The sequence below is a fragment of the Phyllostomus discolor genome, chromosome 5 (assembly GCF_004126475.2).
Source record: "Phyllostomus discolor isolate MPI-MPIP mPhyDis1 chromosome 5, mPhyDis1.pri.v3, whole genome shotgun sequence".
Classification (NCBI taxonomy): Eukaryota; Metazoa; Chordata; class Mammalia; order Chiroptera; family Phyllostomidae; genus Phyllostomus; species Phyllostomus discolor.
Genome location: NC_040907.2, coordinates 81,028,276 through 81,039,399, shown reverse-complemented (window position 1 = coordinate 81,039,399; position 11,124 = coordinate 81,028,276). Strand labels below are relative to the sequence as shown.

The 11,124-nt window shown below is 39.5% G+C and overlaps 1 pseudogene; it reads right to left on the bottom strand.

Annotated features, from left to right (window-relative positions):
• Positions 1-1,638: 1,638 nt before the first annotated feature.
• LOC114498266 lies at positions 1,639-1,738 on the bottom strand (annotated as a pseudogene).
• Between the last annotated feature and the right edge of the window lie 9,386 nt (positions 1,739-11,124).

The following is an 11,124-nucleotide window of genomic DNA, read 5'->3' as shown; positions in this document are numbered from 1 at the left end:
TTATTTTATTTGCGGTAAAATATACATAACATAAAATTTATCATTTTAACCATTTTAAGTAAGGGGCATTAAGGACATTCACACTGTTGTGTGGCCATCATCACCATCCATCACCAGAACTTTTTCATCTCCTCAAACTGAAACTCAGTATACATTTAACAATAATTCCCTGTTGTCCCACCCCTCAGTCCATGGCAACCACCATTCTATTTTCTGTCTCTATGTTTTTGGATACCCTAAATACCTCATAGGAGTAGAATGGTACAATATTTATCCTTTTGTGACAAACTTATTTAACTTAATATAATATCTTCGACATTCATCCATGTTGGCCCTGGCTAGGGTAGCTCAGTGGATTGAGCACTGGCCTGCAAACCAAAGGGTTGCTGGTTCCATTCCCAGTCAGGGCACATGCCTGGGTTTCGGGCCAGGTCCCCAGTGAGGGGTGCATGAGAGGCAACCACACACTGATGTTTCTCTCCCTCTCTTTCTTCCCTTTCCCTCTCTCTAAAAATAAAGAAATAAAATCTTTAAAAAGTAAAGAAGATTCATCTGCATTGTAGTATGTGTCAGAATTTCCTTACTTTTTTTCTTCTACCAATTTTATGTTATTTTATTATTTTATTTTTTAATCACAGTTGGCATTTAATACTCTATTACTAGTTTCAGGTATACAACATAATGATTAGATATTTACATACATAAGTTACAAATTGATTATCCTGATAAATCTAGTGCATATCTGATACCACACATAATTATTACAATATCATTGACTGTATTCCCCGTGCTGTACACATTCATGCCCTGGCTGGTGTGGCTCAGTGAATTGAGCACAGGCCTGCAAACCAAAGGGTTGCCAGTTTGACTCCCAGTCAGGGCACATGCCTGGGTTGTGGGCCAGGTCCCCACATATTCAGATCCTCTGTTCATTTTTTAATCAGATTGTTTGGCTTTTGCATGTTAAGTTGTATGAGTTCCTTATACAGATTGAATATCAACCCCTTATCGAGTATATCATTGGCATATAACTTCTCCCATTCAGTAGCCTGTCTTTTTATTTTATGGAGAATTCCCTTCCTTTTTACAACTAAATAATATTCCATTTTATGGATATATCACATTTATCCTTTCATTTGTTGATGGGCAGTTGGTTTGCTTCCATCTTTTGGCTATAGTTAATGCTGCTATACATGTGTGTATCTCTTCAACACCCTGCTCTCAATTATTGTGGATATATATCACGTTAAGTCTTGAAGCATAAGAAGGAATTAGGCAAAAAGAAGACAAGCATTCCAAGAAGAGTGAGCAATGTGTGCAAAGGCACAGAAGACTATAGCTCCATATGGCTGAAGAACAGACAGAGGCAGCAAGTGGTGAGATGGAAAACTACAAAGAAGCAGAGGCACGATTCTTTAAGGCCCTCACATACTATGGGGAGTGGACAGTGGAAGCTCAAAGCAGGACTCAGGTCAAGTCCCTGTCTTCACTGATATTCTTAAAGGATCCACTTCAATGTGCTTTTAAGTGATTCTTCAAAAACAATGTTTTTATAGTAAAGACTTGAGGCCTTAATGGAGATGACACTAGAAGATATGCACATCGTGGTGATCCCAGCCTTTTTCTTTCCTCTTTAAAAGCAATATGGAATGATTCACAAACTTGCACATCATCCATGCACAGGGGCCATGATAACCTCTGTACCGTTCCAGTTTCAGTACACATGCTGCCAGAGTACGCACTGTAGTGACTCCAGTCTTACGTTTCCCCCACAGTAGTCCCCCTTACTCTACAGTAAGTTTACTGACTTACTCTCAGTAAATAGTAATGGAGTATTCAATTGATTATTTATGGTCCATGGATATATGCTACTTTAGAAAATCTTTTGCTCAAAATAATATTCTCTAGCGCATTGCTTTTATTTGACCTCTTTTCAGAATCAACTAAGCCAGAACACAAATCCAATTATGAGATTCTGCATTCAGCTTTGGCTGGTGTGGCTCAGTGGATTGAGTGTGAGAACTGAAGCATCACCCATTTGGTTTCTGGTCAGGGCACATAACTAGGTTGCAGGCTAGGTCCCCAATTAGGGGCTGCAGGCATACAAGACGCAACCAATCAATGTTTCTTTTGCACATCGATATTCCCCTCCCTCTTTTTCTTTCTACTGTCCCCTCTTTCCAAAATAAATAAATAAATAAATAAATAAATAGTTTTAAGAGAAGATTCTACATTCAACTCTTCTGCTTGCCCCTCTGTAACACAGGGTGAATCTGTCCAGTTGTGGGAAAATGGTGACAGGTACACTTGGGGCCCACACAGATGTGAATGACAATGTAACCCACAATCTGCTTATTCCTATAAAGAGTCTTTTTTCAATTATTTTTTGAGAGAGAGAGAGAGAAAGGGGAAGAGAGAGAGATTTGTGTTCCACGTATTTATGCATTCATTGGTTGCTTCATGTATGTGCCCCGACCAGAGATTAAACCCTCAACCTTGGTGTATGGGGACTATGCTCCAACCAACTGAGTACTAAGCCAGGGCTAGAGAGGTGGCATCTTGATCATCACATAAATTACTATTGATTAATGTTATTATTTTGACCAGCAGAGACTATGGCATTTTCCCTACAATCCTGATTGGATGAAAGACTTTATATTATCCATTTGCTGACAAAGTATAGTAATACAGCTGCTTTTTAAAAATTCTCCTTGTACATCCTATATTGGTTCTGTCAAGGAGCACATTAGAAGAACAAATGTTACAAAATGTTCTGTTGCATTTAAAACATAATTGACCTCATCAGAGAAGGCTGTATACTCTTGGCATCTAGTCCTCATACAATATTTTCTTTGTCTCTATGTTTAACCCATGCTGTTTCAAAGAATGGCAAGAATTCTTAAACAATGGAAGTTCTAATCTATGATTGTTTGCTAGAAATGGAAATGCAAATCACAATATTATAACCCAAAGAATAATGTAACTAATATGTCTCCCAGGTGTTTTGATTTCCCTGTCTTCTCACCAGACTTCAATCACCAACTCCACTCCACCAAGGTTACAAAACTATAATTTTTTAAAATAAAACATTAATAAAGCAAAAATGTAAAAAAATTACCTTTTTGTTTTAAAAGATTTTATTTATTTATTTTTAGAGAAAGAGTAAGGGAGGGAGAAGAGAGTGAGAGAAATATTGATGTGCAAGAGAAACATCAATCACTTGCTTCTAGCACATGTCCCAGCCAGGGACCTGGCCTAAAACCCAGGCATGTGCCCTGACTGGGAAATGAACCAGTGACCTTTTGTTTTGCAGGACAACACCCAACCCACTGAGCTATACCAGTTGGGGCTTAAAAACAGCTTTAAATTCCACAAAGATGGTAAGAGTAGGCAGCTAAAGAAAGTTCCATAACCTCCATCCCTAAAGAGCACTAAAAATAGATAGGATGGCCCACCACATGCCTCTCATGATTTATGTTCTCAAATGTTCTGGGCAGGGGTCTTGACCACACCTCTTTAAATATCATCTAGCAGACCACACAGCTGAGATCGAAATGTGTTTTTGTGGTAATTCTGTCTATATAAATATCAGATTCCAATATTAAAGTGAAGTGATTATAGGTGGTCTACAAGCCTGAGATAGGGTGAAGGAAGGACAAAGTTTCTAATGTTAACTGGGGAACAAGACTGAGAAAAAAATAGTCTCTTTTTGTCTACTTTGCTAATGTGTTTTCATCAGTCTTAAAGATGGGCCCAACATGTTACCTTTTATTTGCTAAGCTTCCTATGTAAGATGTAAGCAAGAGGAACTTCAAATGCACTGAGGGAAAGCAAGAGGATGCTGATAGAATTTATTGGAATAGAAATGTCTGTCACTGCTACCTTGAGAAAAGCTCCCGGAATACAACAAATACCCCTATGACCTACCAATTATGGTCACTCGTGAAATACAGAAACTGTATGACTAGTATTATCTAGGGAGCCTTCATAATTAACATAAGAGAACATCCAGAGGAAAAAAGTCATGAGTATTTTAGAATATCAAAGGTCTAATAAGGGAAGTTAATTGGTTTCTGACCTCATTTTAGGGAGATCCACTTCAGGAACAGGAGTAGACATGAAGCAACTCCTAAAACAAAGATGAGGAGCAAAGGAGGAGATGGAAAATACCAACTGCTGGACTTCTGGCCAAGATGGAGGCATAGGTAGATGCACTGTACCTCCACGCACAACGAAAATAGGGACAACAACAATTTAGAAACAGAATAACATCCAGAAATGACAGAAAATTGATCTGAATGGAAGTCAGACCACCAAGAAGTTGAATTAGACCTGTGCATCCAGACCAGTAGGAGGGGCGGAGACTAGCAGCCAGGTGCGGGTCAAGGTGCGGAGAGCAGAGAGAGTTGGGCGTGTAAGGCATTTGGGGTGCACAAGATTGCAGAAGGTGAACCCTGAGGCACATGGAGAGACACCCAGCCTCACAGGAGAGGTCCTTGGAAAGTCCCATGGCATGCACAGGACCACCCACATGGGAATTGGCACCAGAGGGGCCCAGTTTGCTTGGGGGAAGCAGCAGAAGGGACCGAGGTCCAAGGGACCAAGGGACCAAGGCACAGAGAACAGAGAAACTGCCATTCTTCCTTCTCGACCCCACACCCACATACAATGTCACAATCCAGAGAATGGGGTGCCCAGCCCTGGTGAACACCTAAGGCTTCACTTCTCACCATAACAGGTGTGACCAGACCAAAGAGAGAGACAGAGAGAGAGAGAGAGAGAGAGAGATGGCTCAAACAGAAGAACAAATCAAAGCCCCAGAACTCATCCTTTTAAGCGACTGAGAGATAGCCAACCTATCAGATGCACAGTTCAAAACACTGGTGATCAGGAAGCTCACAGAATTGGTTGACTTTAGTTGCAAATTAGATGAACAAATGCAGGCTACAATAAGAGAAATGAAGGAAAATGCACAGGGAACCAATAACGATGGGAAAGAAACTGGGGCTCAAAACAATAGAGTGGACCAGAAGGTTCTTTCTAGAAAGAACCAAACAGGAAAGAATGGAGAAATAAGAGTTCAAAAAAACAAGGAGAAGCTTAGGAACCTCCAGGACATCTTTAAACGTTCCAACATCCGAATTATAGGGGTACCAGCAGGAGAAGAGGAAGAGCAACAGATTAAAAACTTATTTGAACAAATAATAAAGGAGAAATTCCCCATTTTGGCAAAGGAAATAGATTTCCAGGAAGTCCAGGAAGCTCAGAGAGTCCCAAAGAAGTGGGACCCAAGAAGGAAAACACCAAGGCACATCATAATTACATTAGCCAAGGTAAAAATGAAGGAGAGAGTCCTAGAAGCAGCAAGAGATAAGGGGACAGTCACCTACAAAGGAGTTCCCATCAGACTGTCAGCTGATTTCTCAAAAGAGACCTTACAGGCAAGAAGGGTCTGGAAAGAAGTATTCCAGGTCATGAAAGGCAAGGACCTACATCCAAGATTGCTCTATCCAGCAGAGCTTTCATTTAGAATGGAAGGGCAGATAAAGTGCTTCCCAGACAAGGTCAAGTTAAAGCAGTTCATCGTCACCAAGCCCTTATTATATGAAATGCTAAAGGGACTTATCTAAGAAAAAGAAGATAAAAAACATATACAATAAAATTACAGCAAACTCACAATTATTAACAACCACACCTAAAAGAAAAACAAACTAAGCAAACAACTAGAACAGGAACAGAACCACAGAAGTGGAGATCACATGGAGGATTAGCAACAGGGGAGTGGGAGGAGGAGAGACGGGAAAAGGTACAGAGAATAAGTAGCATAGGTGATAGGTAGAAAATCGACAGGAGGAGGGCAAGAATAGTATGGGAAATGTAGAAGCTAAAGAACTTATGACACATGGACATGAACTAAAGGGGGAGAATGTGGATGGGAGAGGGTGTACAGGGTGAAGGGGAGTGAAGGGGGTAAATGGGACAACTGTAATAGCATAATCAATAAAATATATTTTAAAAAAAGAAAGAAAGAAAATACCAACTGCTGTAGATTGAACATTTACATTTCCCCCCCATTCATATGTTAAAACATTCCCTTCCAGGATGATGGTACTAGGAGGTGGGGCCTTTGGGAGTGATTAGATCATGAGGGTGGAGCTGTCGTGAATGAGATCAGTACCCTTGTAAAAGAGACCCCCATAATCTTCCCTCTCCCTTCTGCCATATGAGGACACAGCAAGATAGCTGTCCATCTGTGAACTAGGACACAGGTCCTAACAAGACACCAAATCTACCAGCGCTTGATCTTGGACTTCCAAGCCCACAAAACTGTGAGAAATAAATTTCTATTGTTTATAAACCACTCAGTTCATAGCATCTTGTTATAAATAGACTAGAACACCAATTAATTTAGAGTCATTCTGCTTACACAGTCACATGCACGTTTCTAGGCTTATGGCATTAGTGTCTTCCATTTTCACACACGATACCCATACTGTTAGTTTCCTAGGTCTGCCATAACAAAATCCCACAAACTGAGTGGCTTGAAACAATAGGAATTTATTCTCTCACAGTTCTGAAGGCCAAAAATTTGAAACTGAGGTGTTAGCAAGGCCATGTTTTATCTCCTAGCTTTTGGTAGCTGCTAGCAATACTTGGTGTTCTTTGCTCCTATGGTCTGAATGTAACTTCCAAAATCTATATATGTTGAAATCCTCCCCCCAAACATGATAATATGAATAGGAGGGGCCTTTGGGGGTAATTAAAGAATAAGGGTAGAACCTTCATGTGTGGAATTCGTGCCTTAAAAAAGAGGCTCCACCATGTGGGGACACAATGAGAAGTCTGTGACTCAGCAAAGGGCCCTCACCCAACTATGTTGGCACCCTGATTATGGACTTCCAGCCTCCAGAACTGTGAGAAATAAACTTCTGTTGTCTGTAAATTACCCGGCCTGTGGTACTTTGCTCCAGCAGCCTGAACAGACATTTGGCCTGCAGCTACATCACTCCCACCTCTGCCTGTGTTATCACATGGCCATCCTCCCTCTGTGTGTCTGTGTCTTCACATACCAATCCCCTCTCTGTGTGATCTATCTCTGTCACTTCCCTTCTTTTTTTAAAGGTTTTATTTATTTATTTTTAGAGAGAGGGGAAGGGAAGGAGAAAGAGAGAGAGAGAAACATCAATGAACAAGAGAAACATCAACTGGTAGCCTCTCACATGCCCCCAATCAGGGGACCTGGCCTGCAACCCAGGCATGTGCGCTGACCGGGAATTGAACCAGTGACATTTTCAGTTTGTAGGATGACACCAAACCCACTAAGCCATACCAGTCAGGGCTGTCATTTCTCTTCTTAGGTAGACACCAGAAATATTGGATTTAGGGCCCACCCCCAATCCAGTATGACCTCATTTTAACTTACATCTTAGTTACATCTCAAAGGTCACATTCACAGGAACCAGGGGTTAGGACTTCAACATATCTTTTGAGGAGACACAATTCAACCTACAACAGTCAGCCATTCACTTGGTTGGTACCAAATTAATTGAGTATCTACATAACTGCTCCAGGCCCTGTGGGTTAAACAGAAAAATCTAGGCCAAAAGATATGATTTTTTGCCCTCAAGAAGTTGGAGAAGGACAGTTATTATAAAAACAATTTGAAAGACCATTAACTGCTTTAAAAATTCTCATCAGTGCTGTTTATAAAGTTAAAAAATGGGGAAAAACCTAATTATCCAATTAAAAGGGTGTGTAAAAGTAGGACGAACACCTCAATCCTGGTTTGTCCTGGACTTTCCAATAAAAGCTTTGCTTCCAAGAACCTCTCAGATCTGGGCAAATGGGATGGTTGTCGTCACCCTATAGCAATACAGTGAAACACTAGGCTATTTTCATTTTAAAAGTATGCAAATAAAGATTTTTTAATCATATGGAAAAATTTTTAATATCGTGTTACACAACAAAAAGAGCAGAATTCAAAATGGTATAAGCAGTATCATTGTAATCATGTAAATTACAAAAAGTTTCTCTAACAAAAAAAACTGGTACAAAAAATATGCCTAAAGGTTAACTGCAGTTGCCTCTGTATTGTGGGATAATGAGATAGTTTCTCTTGTGCTTTTTTATATTTTAGTGTGCTCTTCAAGCCTTCTATTGATTAATGTGTATTGCTTAATCAGGAAAAAGATTAAAGGAAATAGTAATAAATTTCTGAATAAAAATTAGCCTCTTAAGTTCCTACTACTATTACTCTCATAGAATAATTAAAATGACAGCTCTGAATAAATATTTACTTCATGTCCAACACTGCTACTCATTTAATCATTATTCCTCACAATAGAACTGCAACATAGGTGCTGATATTATCACCCTCTTTCAGATGAAGACACTGTGACTCACAGAGGTGATATAACTTACTAGCTGGAAAGTAGAAGAACTAGGACTCAAGCCCGTACTCTGAACCACTGCTGTGCCCTCTAAGAGAGCCTTACTATGTGATCACAGTCTGCAGCAGCATATTTGGGACACTGCTACTTCCCCCAATGTGTTCACAGTGAGGTTTCTTCAAGCTGCTAATACAATCAAATGAAAGCATGTTTGAGCCCTGGCCTAGTACCTCAGTTAGTTGGAATGTTGTGTCACTACACTAGAGTTGTGAGATTGACCCTCAGTCAGGGCACATGCAAGGGTCAGCCAATGACTGCACAGATCAGTGAAACAATAGGTCGATCTCTCTCTCTCTCTCTCTCCCTTACCCTCTTTATCTCTCTCTAAAATCAATCAATAAAAAAATTTTTAAGCAAGTTCGATATGAAAATGAAGAGGAATGAAAAGACAATTATTAACAATTATTAAGGAAAAGCAAATTTTGTGCAAGGAATGAAAACTAATCACATTATATGGTGTGACTAAGTTCTGATTAGCATTTACATACTACTAATAATGTACACACTGAGTATGGATCCATTTAAATGATGGTTTAAAACCACTGCAAATTGAGAAAGGCAAGGAGTGTGTGTGTGTCCTGGGGTGTGCTGTGAGAGAGCTATGGGCTCAGTTTCCTACTGGGGAACCACTGATGATTCCTAAATCTGAAAACACATTTCACATTATGAAGACGAATACTGAAATAATCAGCTCAAATACTTGAAGTGTTTGTGGAACAGGAAATGGGTAGGGATGATCAGAGTTTGCTGTTTTTAGCAACAAGCCTTATAGAGCTACTTCATTCTTAAAATTATGTGCACGTATAATTTTAACAAAAATAAAAACAGAAGAAAAATTAAAATAATAGAGCAAACACCATGTATGTATCTTTGCACTTAGGATACAATAATATATAAAAAATGGGATTTGGAGGTCAAAAATGTGTGTATTTTTAAATTTTATTTTATTTTTTAAATTATGTTTTATTGATTACGCTATTACAGTTGCCCTGATATTCCCCCCTTTGCTTCCCTCCACCCCTCGACCCCTACTCCCTCAAGCAATGTCCCCACCATTATTTATGTCCATGGGTCATGTGTATAAGTTCTTTGGCTACTCCATTTCCTGTACTGTACTTTACTTCCCTATGGCTATCCTGTGAGTATATACTTCTTAATTCCCTCACCTCATCACCCATTCTCTCCCTCCCCCCCTCCTGACAATCATCTGGTAACTAACTTCTTTTCTCTTGCTGCTTTTAAGAGTCTCTCTTTGTCTTTAACCTTTGGCCTTTTAATTATGACGTGTCTTGGAGTGGGCTTCTTTGCTGCCATCATAATTGGTATTCTCTGTGCTTCCTGGACTTGCATTTTTATTTCCTTCACCAAATTAGACAAGTTTTCTTTCAGTCTTTTTTCAGATAGATTTCCAATTTCTTGCTCTCTTCTCCTTCTGGCAACCAGTTAGAACAAGAAGGAAAAAAATCCCAAAAAACGAAGATGGTTTAAGCAGCCCTGGGACAACTTCAAATGTTCCAACATTCACATCATAGGGGTGCCAGAAGGAGAAGACAGCAGGAAATTGGAAATCTATTTGAAAAAAAATAATGAAGGAAAACTTCCCTAATTTGGTGAGGGAAAGAGACATGCAACTCCAGGAAGCACAGAAAGTCCCAAATAAGATGAATAGAAGATGTCCATTCCAAGACACACCATAATTGCAATGCCAAAGGTTAAAGATAAAGAGAGATTCTTAAAAGCAGCAAGAGAAGAGCAATTAGTTATCTACAGGGGAGTTCCCATAAGACTGTCAGCTGATTTCTCAAAAGAAACTTTGCAGTCATGAAGGGATTCACAAAGAATATTCAAAGTCATGTAAAGAAGGGACCTACAGCCAAGATTGCTCTACCCAGCAAAGCTATCATTTAGAATCAAAGAGCACCCTCAGAGCCCTGAAACACCAATCCAAAAGAACCTATGCACCCTAATGTTCATAGCAGCACAATTTACAATAGCCAAGTGCTAGAAGCAACCTAAGTACCCATCAGCAAATGAGTGGATCAAGAAACTATGGTGCATTTATACAATGGAATTCTACACAGCAGAGAGAAAGAAGCAGCTTATACCATTTGCCACAGCATAGATGGAACTGGAGAGCATTATGCTATGCAAAATAAACCAGGCGGTGAGGGACAAATACCATATGATCTCACCTCTAACTGGAACATAATCAACAAAAGAAAAAAAGCAAACAAAATATAATCAGAGACAATGACATTAAGAACAATCTAACAATAGCCAGAGGGGAGGGGAAAGGACAGTGGTGAGAAGGGTTTTCAGGAACTACTATAAGGGACACATGGACAAAACCAAGGGGGAGGGTGGAAACAAGGGAGGGAGATGGGTTTGCATGGTGGCGGGGAGAGGTGGAGAGAAAATGCAGACAACTGTAATTGAACAACAATAAAGTAATGTATGAAACAAAAAAAATAAGTAAATAATAAAAAAGAATAAACTATTTCACACACTCACAACTGTAAACCTACTTTTGCCCTACCCTGTATATATCCCAAATATATACATTTCAAATTATCTGAAATGTGAAATTGAACTTTTTTACACCTAAAAAAAAAAAGAATCAAAGAGAAGATATAGAGCTTCCCAGATAAGAAAAAACTAAAGGAGTTCATCATCA